At 42.1% G+C, this 16,243-nt stretch overlaps 1 protein-coding gene and 1 long non-coding RNA gene across 6 annotated transcripts in view; both read left to right on the top strand.

The window, feature by feature from the left end:
- LOC134211903 (protein outspread) overlaps positions 1–16,243 on the top strand; it is a 760,849-nt gene that overhangs the window by 263,782 nt on the left and 480,824 nt on the right. The window lies entirely within an intron of this gene.
- LOC134216028 (uncharacterized) lies at positions 10,935–12,337 on the top strand. The gene is made up of 3 exons (XR_009980441.1): positions 10,935–10,996; positions 11,058–11,128; positions 11,190–12,337. It is a non-coding gene; the product is annotated as an uncharacterized LOC134216028 (long non-coding RNA).

Raw genomic sequence — 16,243 nt, 5'->3', positions numbered from 1 at the left:
TTTCGAGGCTATCCACAGCACGATTCCATAATTATTTCAGATTCCGTTGGGGTCAGTTGTCCCCGGAATAAGTCCCCGGATCCCCGGAAAATTGGGATCCATCCGGATGGAATGCAACTTGTTGCGAAAGAATCGGTCAAGAAATGCGATTTTCACAGCAGTTTAGATTTTTGAAAGCCCCTAAAAACAGACGTTGGGGACGGAAAGGTTAAGAAACTTGAATTAGTAATAAATGCAAATGAAATCATGATCGCTAATTCCACCCACTGACGACTGATTAACGTTCTTCATGTTTCCTGTGCAATAACTTGTAAATGAATCAATGATGCAGAACCAGGCCTGTGACAAGTTGGATGAGTGGGAATCAGTTTAAAGCTTAAATGATCAATTAGTTTTAATGTCTATATCCTTAGGGGATATCCTTCATGGTAGATTCAACTGAACAATGGCTCATGCCTTGGCGCTAATTTCGTTATTGTAGTGGGGTTTGCTCTATTCAACGGTCCGTTCTTTTTGTATCGGTAAAGATTTTCGAAGATCATATCTTTTTAATTAGACTCCTTGTAAATGCGCATGCAAAACAAGCGACAAAAGAGAACCACAACAAAGCTTTGTTTCTGTCGAGGATAATAATGACAAAGATCCGAGAATTTTGTCAACAAAGGACCTAACTTTTCATCCCGTTATTTTTATCTCTAAAGCAAATTTCGGTTTTATGCCTTCGTGGATTTTGCTTTTATGGAAATATCCGAGAATCTAACTCTGACTACAAAAACAGCATCGTATTCACGGAAACATCTGAGTATGCAAAGCAAAAGATTTTTTCGTATTGTGTTCGGGTTCTAATGAAGGCTTGTTGCGGGCGCGAGGTGTGTTTGCCAGTAACAAGCTTTGTTGATGACAAAGAGTATATAATTAGACGTTTCTCGAATATTGATTCCCTGGCATCTTTAGCTGGCACAATAGGATCCGTCTAGCGCGGGGACGAAGAACCATGTCCACTTCCCGAACAAAATTTACCGGTCGCTACTATCCAATTCAAAGGACCAAATATGTTGGTACAACTTCTAATAACTATTGATTCTCCAGATCTGTCGTTTATGTTGTCCTACATATGATTTTGGAACTTATCGCCGTGCAATCTTCGACTGCCCCAGTCAGATGTTTTAATTTCGTGGGTAGAATTGTCCCACATTAAAGGTTATTAGCACATGACATAATGAAAATTTTTATTCAACTGACGTTACATAGTCTTCTTGCATATTATACCACTCATAAAAACTCCTCCTCCGCTTATTTTTGATCGCAACGAAGCGACAGACTCTTGCCTATGAAAAACATACTTCTATAAAAAAAATCCAAATTGATAATTTCGAAAATGTGGCCGCAACGTGGTGGATTCTGGCGGTGAGTGCTTGGATGTCACGTGCTATTTGTACTGCGGATACATTTCACTGATCTATGAGAGCCTTGGAAGATGATCACGAAAGTTGTCATTATGTTATAAGGCACAATACTATCGATGATTTTCGGAGACAACTGTACCTATTTTTTGGATCCCGTTGCATATATATTTGTTCTTTCTCATTACAGATACGGGAAATGACGGCTTTGGCAGGTTTTGTCCTATTATTGTCATGGTTTTTGTTGACCAAATTTTATGAAGTTTGGCCACAATATTTTATTTGTTTTGGCCAAATTTAAGCATAACCAGTTATAGAAAACCTCCCTGACAGTAATAGAACAAAACCTGCCAAAGCCGTCATTTCTTCTGCCACTTTCTGGTTTTTCGGATTGGAAGGTCTGTCCATACAAATAGTAGTGTTTCCCATACATCTTTCGGATGGATTTTACACTCGCGTGATGAATGTCAAAACGAAGGGCAATTTTTCGCATGGTTCCCCCTTTTTGATCCTGTCTAAAACTTTAATTTGACTACGTTCACATTTTCAAAGCGTGACATTTTGGAGAAACAAATAAACAAAGAATGACAGTTGAACGCGCAACCGAGAGTTAAATAATAAATAATATTTCATTTATTTATCATTTGATAATATACATAAACACTTAACATTAATTCATCTTCTTATTCACCTATGTCTAACTTTAATCCACAATGAACAATTCTTTTTAAATTCCGAAATATTTCTTGCACTTTTAATTTCATCTGGTAGCTGATTATACATCCTTATTCCATTATAATAAACCGATTTTTGTGTACTTGTCATTGTGAATGGAACAACTCGTAGATCGTCAATCTGTCTAGTACTATATGTATGTATATTTCGTCCACATGTAATAATATTCGTCAGGTATTCTGGCAAGAGATTGAATTTTAATTTATAAACCATTGTCAGTACGTTAAATATAATTCTTTCTTTGATCGAAAGCCATTGTAAAGCATCTAACATGCACAAGACAGGAGTGTATTTATTACAGTTGAGAATGTGCCGCATAAATTTGTTTTGTAATCTCTGTAATCTCTTCAGATGTGTATCACTGGCAATGAATAATACGGAAGAACAATAGTCAATATGTGGTGCCACCAGAGTCTTGTAAAGAAATATCTTACTCCAAAATGTCAACTGGCTTTTCAAACGGACTAACATTCCATATTTTTTAGCAACTTTTTTTTTTATTTGTCAATGTGTTCTTTAAATATTGATTTATTGCCAATGTAAACTCCTAGATATTTAAAAATTTCAGCTCGTTCAATTTCTTTTCCATCTATGTCAACTTTAAATTCGGAATAATTCAATTGTTTTCTGTTACTTATATTCATTACTTTTGTTTTTGCACATTTAATTTAAGTTTTTTAATTTTCGGCCACTTGCTTATCAATTTAATATCTTCCCTTATTTTTCTTATTGCCACCTTCTCATCTTTTTCTCCAATGAACAGAACTGTGTCGTCAGCAAACAAATTAATGTCACAATGACGGATGGCTTTCTTCATGTCATTAATATATAAAATAAATAAAATTGGTCCTAGAACGCTGCCTTGTGGAACACCAAGAGGTACCAGTTTCGGTGCTGAAGAAGCCTTCCCATATTGGCATACTTGAGTCCGATTGGATAAATAGGATTCAAACCACTTGAGAACGTTTCCTCCAATTCCATATTTTCTCATTGTTTTTAACATTATCGATCTAGATATAGTTTCAAATGCACGCTTGAGGTCCAAAAAAAGCACAATAATGGTTTTCTTCTCTTCTATCATTCGCTTCCATTTGTACAATAATAAATTCAAGGCAGATTCACAAGAATGGTTTTGTCTAAATCCTGATTGCTCACTTATTAAAATGTTATGTTCGTTCAAATATTCAAGCAGTTGCTCTTTTACGATAATTTCCAACAATTTTTCATAAACGGGTAGCATATTAATTGGCCTAAATTCCTCCGCTTTTGTAGTTCCATTCACTTTAGGTATCGGTATTACTATTGATTGTTTCCAACTACTAGGGAACTTACCCTGAATGAGAGACTCATTAATTATGTCCAGTAGATATTGTCCCGTTATTTCTAAAGAATCTTTGAGTACTTGTAAATTGACATTATCTATGCCTGAAGAACTACCTATTTTTCCAATAGCCTCACAGTAGAGTTGTATTATATCTTTATTCTGTAGAATATATAAGAATGAAACGATATGTGCTCGTATCCGCATGCATTATAGTTTCTTGGTTTTTGGCGAAAATTATTAGTAAAAGTTGAATAAAATTGAAATAAAGTTGAATAAAACATGAAAAACTGAAATTAAGATTCGTATGGGCAGTTCGCAAGGCACATTTTCGACAGGACAACGTCTGCAGGGGAAACCAGTAGATAATTAAAAGTGATTTAACTGTCAAGAAGTGTGAATCGCAAAGTAGTACTGAATATCGTATAATTAGAATGGATTACGGCCGATTTAATGAATATTGACAAAAATAGAGATGATGTCCAAATAGATTACTTCTCAAACACGTTAATTCAAACGTTGTTGTCAAACACAAAACTTCTATGAATCTAATTAAAACGTCATACCAAGTCGCTTACTGCAACATCCATTTCTTACGTTGGAACTTTGCGGTGACTCACCTGAAAAGACACAATCAGCACGCGTTGACAAAAAAAAAAAAACGACAACCACTGCAGCAAGCTCTCCCCGCCTCCCCACCATCAACGCCAAGTCAGGGTCAAATTAGGGGAATTAAGTCCCCGAGGTTTATCAGCTTGTGCTAAGTCGATTGTCTGTAACCTTCTCGCCCTGACGTCGCTCGGCGATGACGACAACAACCGTGTGCAAATGCAATGGGAGCTTCCAGCCGGCCAGCACACGACAGACAATTTCGTTCCGCACGGTGCCCGCCACGGACGGATCGACCGGCAGCGTGGCGAATATGCACTTGTAAGGTTGTTCGACCTTTTGAGCCTTTTCCACGAAACTTTGTCGGCTTGCAGCTCGTTCCTTCAGCATGCCTCCAGCAGTTTGTGGTCTTCGATGTTAACCTTTCGTCGGGTGGCCACCAATGTTGCACAGGAAGGCTGACTTACGCTTTTGTGTGATGTTTTGGGTGTTTTGTTTGCCTCGCGGAACTGGTTCTGTGTCTCGCCTTCTTCTGGCTGTTGTCACCATGATTAGTACGCGAAGGGGGATTTAAGAATTACTTGCAGTTCTTTATGTCATATTCATCATGTTAATAATCAAGCGTATAGGAAGAGGAGTGTTCGTCTGTGTCAGTTTCTTCGATGCACAAAGCCTTCCTCGTGGCACATTATGAATAAACACGCGACTTCATAAATACCACTTGATGCCACCCTCAGCCCAACCCTAACCGACAATCAATCAAAGCGATCTGTTGATGATGCTCACTGGAATTTTTAATCATCTTCCAGAATGACAAGGCGTGGCCCGCTTTAAATGCCACCACAACGAGCACAACAACGAAGGGACGGGTAGGTGTCGGAAGATGCAAATTTGACTGCCGCACAATGCACTCGCCTCGGTCTGAAGAATTCTTAGATTTATGAAGCTTGTACAAACATTGACATCGATGACAGACGATCTTGACGGCTCTCGAGTCTGATCAGAACGAGGGGGAAATCGATGCGTCACAATGAATTCAATCAATCATTTCAGATCGAACGGCCACGATCTTCCGCTAGCGCCTTGTTAAGATAGGTGCAGACCTTGCTCGTTCGTTACGCTCTAATTATTCTAGTTCAACCGCGAGTGGATGGCTACTATTCAAATTGATCCGGCTTGATGGAAGTGACAGTAGATGGTAAGGTCATGGTACTGATGTTTTCTGAGGTTGTTCATAGTATGTTATGGGAATATTTGCATTTCAAATCGTTTATACGTACTTATTTATTGTTATAACAATCGGTAAATAGAATAGTGCCTTAACATTAAAATGCTAGCCAGTGTTCGATGATTTTTATTAAAACAGTGCATGATTTTGGGGGCCCTCCTTAGCCGTGCGGTAAGACACGCGGCTACAAAGCAAGACCATGCTGAAGGTGGCTGGGTTCGATTTCCGGTGCCGGTCTAGGCGATTTTCGGGTTGGAAATTGTCTCGACTTCCCTGGGCATAAAAGTATCATCGTGTTAGCCTCATGATATACGAATGCAAAAATGGTAACTTGGCTTAGAAACCTCGCAGTTAATAACTGTGGAAGTGCTCAATGAACACTAAGCTGCGAGGCGGCTCTGCCCCAGTGTGGGGATGTAATGCTAATAAGAAGAAGAAGAAGATGATTTTGGAAGAAAATGTTTTATGGGAAGGTCTCATGACAAGACAAATGGTCACAATGGAGTAAAATTAATCTGCAAAAAACAAAGAAATTGATTAGTGGCTTACTTCATGATGTTTTATCGATATTTTTTCGCACGCGACGGTATACGAGCAATTCATTCGACCATTCCTTTTGCTAGTGGAGATGAGATTGTATACCGACATTATTTGTCTTCGCTTCTTTTTCAAGCTTGGCCAAATTAATAATCGTTCAATTTATTCCGTCCTCACAAATTGCTCGATTTTTAAATATATTTCTTTTGGGACCCTTCATGTCGGAAGTTTCTTAATGGAGTTATCTGTTTTCACTTCTAATTTTTATCATGGCAATCAACATCTATGTTTAATAAATGATATCAGTATTCTGATCGGACCATCGAGAAGTTGTGTTTGTGAAGGTCATTTAAAAGAAAGATTTGGTCATTCATAACGACGATGAAATGGACAAAGTGTGTGGGTAAAATGGACATGTCTAGAAATTAAGCTTAAAATAATGAATTTAGTTGATGAATCAAATGCATAGGCTAAGCATCTATGAAATGTGCCTCATAAAATAAAAATGTTGGATAATAATTTATATATTTGTAACTTATAGTGATTTCAATAAAAAAAAACGCATGTCACAACAATAAAAAAAACATTTAAAAATGCCATTGCCATGATCCAATTTCTTAAAATATTAGCAAAAAGTCTAATTTTGAGATAAATCATGGGCTGAAAGTCTCGCTAATAAAGACAAAAAAAGATAGATCATAAATTCAACTTATACATAATCTTTGAATGGATTAAGTTTGAGATTTTCAAGGATCATGCGGATTAGTTCTGCCGATTTCTGTTTTAAAAGCTTAAATTCTACATATAAAAAATTAGTTTGCATTAAATCATTGCACTATGGTCCAGGATACAGTTTTACGCGAAAAGATGCATTTTACGGCAACACTATATTTTTTTAGAAAAAAATGTTTTCTACAAAATTGTTCGAAATAGTAAGGCCATCATTATGGTGTTATCAAAAAATAGGGTGGCCCATCATATAAAAAAATTAGAAAATATTTTTTTTATATCTCGGTTTTCTATGTTCTACAAAGTTGTAGAGCAGCTTATTAAAAAAAAAATGCTTAAATTCTTTTTCTGTAGCTCTTAAGTTGGCTGATTTAGAGCAATTTTACCTAATTTTATTAGCATGTACCTCAACAAACAGTATATTTGATCTACTTTTTGTTTTAGATTTCTCGAAAAAGTCGTCTTCGGGTGACTTTTAGAGCTTCATTTTTCACGAATGTCACCTTCTGAAGACTTTTTGGGCGTGTTTTGCTATAAGAATAACGTCTGTATCTTCTTCCATTGTCGAGTTATATAAATATAATTTAAAAAACATGACTTCAGTAAAATTGGTAAAACTTGAGATAAAAAAAACAACATATCTCCAATTTTTTGACATAATGAAGAATATGAATTGCTCTTTCAAATGCCGTGTAAACATATTTTTTTGGTCTGTCCTATCTGGAGATATCAACTTTTGAAAAAATGTAGTTTTGACAGAAAAACGATTATGATTTTTGATGGGAAAAGGATATTGAGCATATTTACCCATCAAAAGTTGCCGAAAACGACTTTTTCGAGAAATCTAAAACAAAAAATGTAGATCAAAAGTAATGTTTTTTTATGTACACCCTACTTTTCCTTGTCGGGTATTTTTATCACTGCGACCATTTTTTTTTGATCTATTGTAATATATTCCCCCAGCACGGCTCAGCTTTTCGAATGAAATGCATCACCGAATTGGGTTTTGTTCTACCAAGCTCAAGTGGTTCTATAAGCCCCTTGATGAAGAACTTTTGTCTTGTTCGAAAAATTGCCGGACAACGGCATAACAGATGTTCCGAGTCTTCTTTTTCTATGTCACTTAAGCGACATAGATCAGTTTCCCTATAAGCTTCAAATGATATCGACTCGGACAATGACCTGTAATGAGACCCGTATAAGTGCTTAGGTCTCTTTTAGATAATTCTAAGATGTTGCGAGTCATGGAAACATTTGGAGTGATAAAGCGTTTCGATTGCCTGGCATTAGTTGCGTTCCTAAAATTGGTTTCTCTTTTCATTGATTACCATACCTTCAGCTCCATACGAAGAGAAGAAGTTGGTAAGCTGCAAAAAGGTTCCGGTCATGTAAACCGACTTGATGATTCGAGTCTCGCCAGCATATCGGCTTTTTCGTTACCATCTGTTCCACAGTGTCCTGGAACCCAATATAGATTGACTTGGTTCTGACAAGTTAATTTTTGGAGGGACTGAATGCATTCCCAAACTTGTTTTGAAGTGCATGTTGCCGACTTTAGAGCATTCAAAGCTGCTTGGCTGTCGGACATTATGCATATATTTGAGTGTCTGTAGTTCCTAAGCAAATATATTACAGAGCACTCTAGAAATGCGTGAACTTCCGCTTGGAATACGGATTGCCAACTGCCCATGGGAATCGATATTTCTATCCCAGGGCCAGTAACTCCTGCTCCCACTTGGTTATTGAATTTTGAATCGTCAGTATAAAACGTAATTGATCCTGAACGAAGTGTTGGTCCCCCATTCAACCATATATTACTTTGAACAGTCTATTGAAATTGTACTTTTTCTCCATCCAGTCTTCATTGTTTATTACTATGGAGTTTATACTAAAGTTTTTTAGAATGCTAAGATGACCCTTAAGGTCACCTCCTAAGAGGTTTTCGGATCTTCTGATCCTCAAGGCAATCTTTTCAGCTTCTAATTGTACAATTTGATTCAGAGGAAGCATGTACAGTAAAGCATTTAGTGCACTCGATGGTGTACTGCTCATTGCACCTGTAATTGAGATAGTCGCTAATCGTTGAAGTTTTTCGAGCTTCATCTGAGCATTCTTCTCTTTCGTCTTTGGCCAACAGACCAACGAACCATAGGTAATTCTTGGTTTTACTATAGCTGAATATATCCAATGGATCATTTTCGGCTTAAGTCCCTATTGCCTACCAAAAGTTCGTTTACTAATCCATAGAACATTTGTCGCTTTATTAATGGCGTGTTCTGAATGCATGTTCCAGTTAAGTTTGCTATCAAGAACTACGCCAAGAAATTTAACTGTATTCGAAAGTTCCAATCGTGTACCTTTCAACATCATGTTGTTTAATGAGAATTTACTCTTACGCGTGAAGGGCACAATAGTTGTTTTGGAAGGATTTACACTCAATCCTTCTCTATCGCACCACGTGGAGACATAGTTTAAAGCAGTTTGCATTCTGTTGGCGATAATGTCATTGTATTTGCCTCGTACCATTATGACAATATCGTCAGCGAAACCAATTATACCTTATAGCCCAGGGCTTCGAAGTAATTGGTTTCGCTGACGATATGAGAAGATCATCTACTATTAAAGGCCACAGTAAAGGTGATAATACGCCTCCTTGTGGGCACCCTTTGATTGCTCTAACACAAATGTAAGAATTTCCATATTTCTTTTTTTGTTAACATTTCTACATTTAACATTTTAACATTTACAATGCATTAATCGAAGCCACGACTTGACATTGCCTTTTTTATGGAATTATGAGAAGTGTTGTCAAAAGCTCCCTCTATATCTAAGAAAGCAGCAGAGGAAATTTGTTTTGCTCCAAAAGATTTTTCTAATTTTGTAACAACTGCATGTAATGCGGTTACTGATGATTTACCTTCCTGGTAAGCGAATTGGTGTTTGCTTAACGGTAGTTGGGTTGAATACAATAACTTGATATGTAAATCTATTATTTTTCCATTGTTTTCAGTAGAACGGAGGACAAGCTTATCGGCCTAAAGAATTTTGGTGAGGTTTTATCCTTTTTATTTGCCTTGGGGATAAATGTCACCCGTACTTGTCGCCAAACTGACGGAATGTAGCTTAGCGATAAACTTGCTTGAAACAGCTTTGTGAGGATAGGTATTAAAATTGCCTTACCTTTTTGCAGCAGTACAGGAAAAATTCCATCACTACCCGGTGATTTGAAAGGTTCAAAGGAATCTATGGCCCATTCGACCTTTCTTTCAGAAAAAAATTGTGTGGTCAGAACACATGCATCGTTCCTGAATCTTTCTAGATCAGTTATTTCGTTCACTGATGAATCTGATGACTGATTTAGGTCTTCATTTGAACTGATAATATACCCCAGCCTCTTGAAAGGAGGCTCCCAAGCCTCTTGAAAGGAGGCTCTCAAGGCTCTTGGAAGGAGGCCCTCAAGCCTCTTGAAAGGAGGCTCCCAAGCCTCTTGAAAGGAGGCTCCCAAGCCTCTTGAAAGGAGGCTCCCAAGCCTCTTGAAAGGAGGCTCCCAAGCCTCTTGAAAGGAGGCTCCCAAGCCTCTTGAAAGGAGGCTCCCAAGCCTCTTGAAAGGAGGCTCCCAAGCCTCTTGAAAGGAGGCTCCCAAGCCTCATGAAAGGAGGCTCCCAAGCCTCTTGAAAGGAGGCTCCCAAGCCTCTTGAAAGGAGGCTCCCAAGCCTCTTGAAAGGAGGCTCCCAAGCCTCTTGAAAGGAGGCTCCCAAGCCTCTTGAAAGCAGGCTCCCAAGCCTCTTGAAAGGAGGCTCCCAAGCCTCTTGAAAGGAGGCTCCCAAGCCTCTTGAAAGGAGGCTGTAACAAGTACGCTTTTTTTAAATGTTTCCTTTCACTGCAATTATTTATCGGTTTTCGTTATTTCACGTGTCTGCATGTTCAGTCGTTTTTTTCATTTAAACTTTAAACTTTGTCCACCGCACTAGATCACATCCTTCACAGAGTTGCAATTGGCATACGATTGCGTAAATGAGTCCCCAACTCAGTTACACGCGCCAACAGTTAAATGTTTGTCGAGCAGGGTCATATGCAAATCTGCAATTTCTATTAGCGGACATCGACCTGGCAAGGTATCCATTCAGGATGCAATGACCTTTCCCGTTCGGCTTGGCCCACTTCTTCCGAACATGGGAAGAGAGTTTAATTTGGGAATTAAACGGCCGCTAGAAAGAGAGGTCATCAGGCCATCTAATGTTTCAGAGTACATTTCTAACAATGTGACATTCGCGAAATTTGACTTCGTCCAATTTCGCGACCTCGAAACCAAAAGTCTGGAAATTTGCCGGTATCTGAGGACATTCTTAGGCTTTGATCGTCCACTTCGTTTCGAATTGTGGAAGAGGCAAGAGTGATCGGTTCAGTGTGTCGCGTCGTGGTGTGCTTAATTAGGTACTTAAGACCATGTGAAATTCCTGAGTAGATTTGCTAATTAAACTTTCCCTTTCCCAAGTTAATCGTTCCGTATAGATAAAACGGACTTAATAGTAGGCGGCAAGTGTGTGTTGTTTCTTTGTACAAGAGGTAAGACAGTGGATTTGAAATGCAAAAGGTGGAGCACGTGTGTTGAGCTTGTCTTTAATAGGATTCGCGGCCGCGGAGGCCATTGCCGGCACATCACCCAAAGTCAGAGATCGCTCTTGACCCCACCTTTCGATTTCGGAGGATACCCGGGACACGCGTGGCCGGAAGAGGGTAGCACTCACTAATTCCGCACCCTGGACAGGCAGGTCGCTACCAACAAACCGTGTCGTCAGCCAGCAACAGCAACCGAAGACGAGCTGGGACGATCGAACGCACGTGTCGCGTTCGCGCATAAGTCCGCGTATCCAGTGGAGAGAGGGCAAAATCGCATCGTCTGATTGCAGCCGTGATCGTACAGGACCGGAGTAGTGTGCTTCAGCAGCTTCGGTGCCACCGCCGGCCCACCCACACCCATCGAAACACCCGCACGTAATTCCTAGGTTGTCGCGTAAGTACCAGGCAAGCATGCTTATTGTTTTTGTGTCGTCCATGCGCATGTGACCGAAAGGCACGAACAATAGTCGGTCCATCAACCGACCGTGTATGAATGGAGTCCATTGACTAAACCTCCGTACCGTACACCCATTAAATATCGTCTCCCCTAAACACCGCCACCGCAGCATGTGGCTGAAATAGGTAGCTGCAGCGCCCCGAAATCGTGATGCAGAAAGTGTAGCCGTAGCCGTGTAGTAAACACTTGTATCCGTAGCCGCAGAAGTGAGTCTTTGCTAGGAGCGCATGAGGGAAGAAGAGTAAACCTGTTGTAGAACACACACGATAGGGATCGCCCGTAGAGAGCGAACAAGCGTAGAAGGGAAAGGAAAGACCTAGGCGAGTATGTAGCGAAAGAGATCGATCGAGTGAAGAGATGTAAGAAGGTGTCTACCAATAAAATCGCTGTGAATGAAAGCTTTCTGTTTTGAGCTTGGCGATAGCTGCCACCTGTGGGAGGATAGAATAAATGTGATCAGTAGTTCCCAAATGTTTTCCTGTATGCGGTAGAGTACCAGAAAGAAATTAGTTTTTTGCTAAGGATTTTCATATGGTTCGTTTCGTTGTTTTCGTGTTTAGATGTTGCTGGGTAGTCGACCCGAAATCGACTTCGATCACTCTCGAATTGGAAGCTTTTCGTTCAAGGGATCTTCAGACTTAACCGATGAGGAAAACACACGGCACGAAACTTTAGTTCCGACTAATAATTAGAAGGGTATTTTGAAGCGTTAGTTGGCAGGATTCGCATCGAACCTCTGTCCCTATTTTCTAAGGCAGCCAGTTAGCTTCCTTCCCTAGTTCGGGAAAACTCAACCCCTTCTCCTGGAGGGTCTCAGGCCGGGCAAACCTAAATCTGCTGGGTGGTCTCCTTTAAGGAGTGGCGCTTTAAGCCACCCATCTACGAACGGGAAGCTCGACAGGCTGGCGGGTTATAAGGCTCCCAAGCCTCTTGAAAGGAGGCTCCCAAGCCTCTTGAAAGGAGGCTCCCAAGCCTCTTGAAAGGAGGCTCCCAAGCCTCTTGAAAGGAGGCTCCCAAGCCTCTTGAAAGGAGGCTCCCAAGCCTCTTGAAAGGAGGCTCTCAAGCCTCTTGGAAGGAGGATCCCAAGCCTCTTGAAAGGAGGCTCCCAAACCTCTTGAAAGGAGGCTCCCAAGCCTCTTGAAAGGAGGCTCCCAAGCCTCTTGAAAGGAGGCTCCCAAGCCTCTTGAAAGGAGGCTCCCAAGCCTCTTGAAAGGAGGCTCCCAAGCCTCTTGAAAGGAGGCTCCCAAGCCTCTTGAAAGGAGGCTCCCAAGCCTCTTGAAAGGAGGCTCCCAAGCCTCTTGAAAGGAGGCTCCCAAGCCTCTTGAAAGGAGGCTCCCAAGCCTCTTGAAAGGAGGCTCCCAAGCCTCTTGAAAGGAGGCTCCCAAGCCTCTTGAAAGGAGGCTCCCAAGCCTCTTGAAAGGAGGCTCCCAAGCCTCTTGAAAGGAGGCTCCCAAGCCTCTTGAAAGGAGGCTCCCAAGCCTCTTGAAAGGAGGCTCCCAAGCCTCTTGAAAGGAGGCTCCCAAGCCTCTTGAAAGGAGGCTCCCAAGCCTCTTGAAAGGAGGCTCCCAAGCCTCTTGAAAGGAGGCTCCCAAGCCTCTTGAAAGGAGGCTCCCAAGCCTCTTGAAAGGAGGGTCTCAAGCCTCTTGAAAGGAGGCTCTCAAGCCTCTTGAAAGGAGGCTCTCAAGCCTCTTGAAAGGAGGCTCTCAAGCCTCTTGAAAGGAGGCTCTCAAGCCTCTTGAAAGGAGGCTCTCAAGCCTCTTGAAAGGAGGCTCTCAAGCCTCTTGAAAGGAGGCTCTCAAGCCTCTTGAAAGGAGGCTCTCAAGCCTCTTGAAAGGAGGCTCTCAAGCCTCTTGAAAGGAGGCTCCCAAGCCTCTTGAAAGGAGGCTCCCAAGCCTCTTGAAAGGAGGCTCCCAAGCCTCTTGAAAGGAGGCTCCCAAGCCTCTTGAAAGGAGGCTCCCAAGCCTCTTGAAAGGAGGCTCCCAAGCCTCTTGAAAGGAGGCTCCCAAGCCTCTTGAAAGGAGGCTCCCAAGCCTCTTGAAAGGAGGCTCCCAAGCCTCTTGAAAGGAGGCTCCCAAGCCTCTTGAAAGGAGGCTCCCAAGCCTCTTGAAAGGAGGCTCTCAAGCCTTTTGAAAGGAGGTTCCCAAGCCTCTTGGAAGGAGGATCCCAAGCCTCTTGAAAGGAGGCTCCCAAGCCTCTTGAAAGGAGGCTCCCAAGCCTCTTGAAAGGAGGCTCCCAAGCCTCTTGAAAGGAGGCTCCCAAGCCTCTTGAAAGGAGGCTCCCAAGCCTCTTGAAAGGAGGCTCCCAAGCCTCTTGAAAGGAGGCTCCCAAGCCTCTTGAAAGGAGGCTCCCAAGCCTCTTGAAAGGAGGCTCCCAAGCCTCTTGAAAGGAGGCTCCCAAGCCTCTTGAAAGGAGGCTCCCAAGCCTCTTGAAAGGAGGCTCCCAAGCCTCTTGAAAGGAGGCTCCCAAGCCTCTTGAAAGGAGGCTCCCAAGCCTCTTGAAAGGAGGCTCTCAAGTCTCTTGAAAGGAGGCTCTCAAGCCTCTTGAAAGGAGGCTCTCAAGCCTCTTGAAAGGAGGCTCTCAAGCCTCTTGAAAGGAGGCTCTCAAGCCTCTTGAAAGGAGGCTCTCAAGCCTCTTGAAAGGAGGCTCTCAAGCCTCTTGAAAGGAGGCTCTCAAGCCTCTTGAAAGGAGGCTCTCAAGCCTCTTGAAAGGAGGCTCTCAAGCCTCTTGAAAGGAGGATCTCAAGCCTCTTGAAAGGAGGCTCTTAAGCCTCTTGAAAGGAGGCTCCCAAGCCTCTTGAAAGGAGGCTCCCAAGCCTCTTGAAAGGAGGCTCCCAAGCCTCTTGAAAGGAGGCTCCCAAGCCGCTTGGAAGGAGGCTCCCAAGCCGCTTGGAAGGAGGCTCCCAAGCCTCTTGAAAGGAGACTCCCAAGCCTCTTGAAAGGAGGCTCCCAAGCCTTTTGAAAGGAGGCTCCCAAGCCTCTTGAAAGGAGGCTCCCAAGCCTCTTGAAAGGAGGCTCCCAAGCCTCTTGAAAGGAGGCTCCCAAGCCTCTTGAAAGGAGGCTCCCAAGCCTCTTGAAAGGAGGCTCCCAAGCCTCTTGAAAGGAGGCTCCCAAGCCTCTTGAAAGGAGGCTACCAAGCCTCTTGAAAGGAGGCTACCAAGCCTCTTGAAAGGAGGCTCCCAAGCCTCTTGAAAGGAGGCTCCCAAGCCTCTTGAAAGGAGGCTCCCAAGCCTCTTGAAAGGAGGCTCCCAAGCCTCTTGAAAGGAGGCTTCCGAGCGTCTTGAAAGGAGGCTTCCTAGCGTCTTGAAAGGAGGCTTCCTAGCGTCTTGAAAGGAGGCTTCCGAGCCTCTTGAAAGGAGGCTCCCTAGCCTCTTGAAAGGAGGCTCCCTAGCCTCTTGAAAGGAGGCTCCCTAGCCTCTTGAAAGGAGGCTCCCTAGCCTCTTGAAAGGAGGCTCCCTAGCCTCTTGAAAGGAGGCTCCCTAGCCTCTTGAAAGGAGGCTCCCTAGCCTCTTGAAAGGAGGCTCCCAAGCCTCTTGAAAGGAGGCTCCCAAGCCTCTTGAAAGGAGGCTCCCAAGCCTCTTGAAAGGAGGCTCCCAAGCCTCTTGAAAGGAGGCTCCCGAGCCTCTTGAAAGAAAGCTTCCGAGCCTCTTGAAAGAAAGCTTCCGAGCCTCTTGAAAGAAAGCTTCCGAGCCTCTTGAAAGGAGGCTTCCGAGCCTCTTGAAAGGAGGCTTCCGAGCCTCTTGAAAGGAGGATTATGAGCCTCTTGAAAGGAGCCATTCAAGCCTTTTGAAAGTAAGCTTCCAAGCCACTTGGAAAAAAATACTTCTGAGCCTGTTGAAAGGGAGCTTCAGAGGTACAATACGTAGTTTAAGAATAAAAAGTACACATTTATAAATGAGTTTTTATTTTAATTGTTATACATTCGCCATTACGCATTTTTATCCGAGGTACCCCCTGAGGCCAGCGAAGGTACTTCCAGGAGTACATGTACCCCAAGTTAAGAACCACTGTACTATAGGGTTCATACTTTTTGTTTCGATGAGACGAAATCAAACGTTTTTCGTGACGAAGGAAGATCTTTTTTCGTAGTTTTTTGGTGCAAAACATCTTTCACATTTCCTAACCTAATTTATTCGTAAAAGCGTTGAATGAATAGATATATCCGTATATTCCTATAAAGTGGCCATCATGACGTACCATTTCATCGCTGTAAACCAATGCTTTCCATACTTTTCAAAGAGAAATCTGTGATACATTCAGCAAACTGAGTCTGAAACTTTCTCATCTAGAAGTACCTTTCCTGTCATGTAAATTTAAGCTATCGTTAAGTATGACGAAGAATAATTGAATCACCAGAACGCTTAACCTGTTACACCTTGATCAATTTCGCTTTCAAGAATTGGAAATACTCGAGTGGCTCACTCAGTGGACCTGAGTTCGATTCCCACGTCGCCCTTATTTTTAAATATTTTAATTAAAAATTTAAATTGTGAAATTATAGCACGTTCATAATGAATCAATCGCCGCGAAATTTCTGGTGGAGGTTCTTTTCGGCGAAAAATGACAAAACAAAACTTTGCGTTTTTTAATAATATATGTGATTTTTAG

This window comes from Armigeres subalbatus, chromosome 2, assembly GCF_024139115.2.
Source record: "Armigeres subalbatus isolate Guangzhou_Male chromosome 2, GZ_Asu_2, whole genome shotgun sequence".
NCBI classification, from domain to species: domain Eukaryota; kingdom Metazoa; phylum Arthropoda; class Insecta; order Diptera; family Culicidae; genus Armigeres; species Armigeres subalbatus.
Note: the sequence above shows the minus strand (reverse complement) of the source record. Positions and strands in the feature narration are given on the sequence as shown.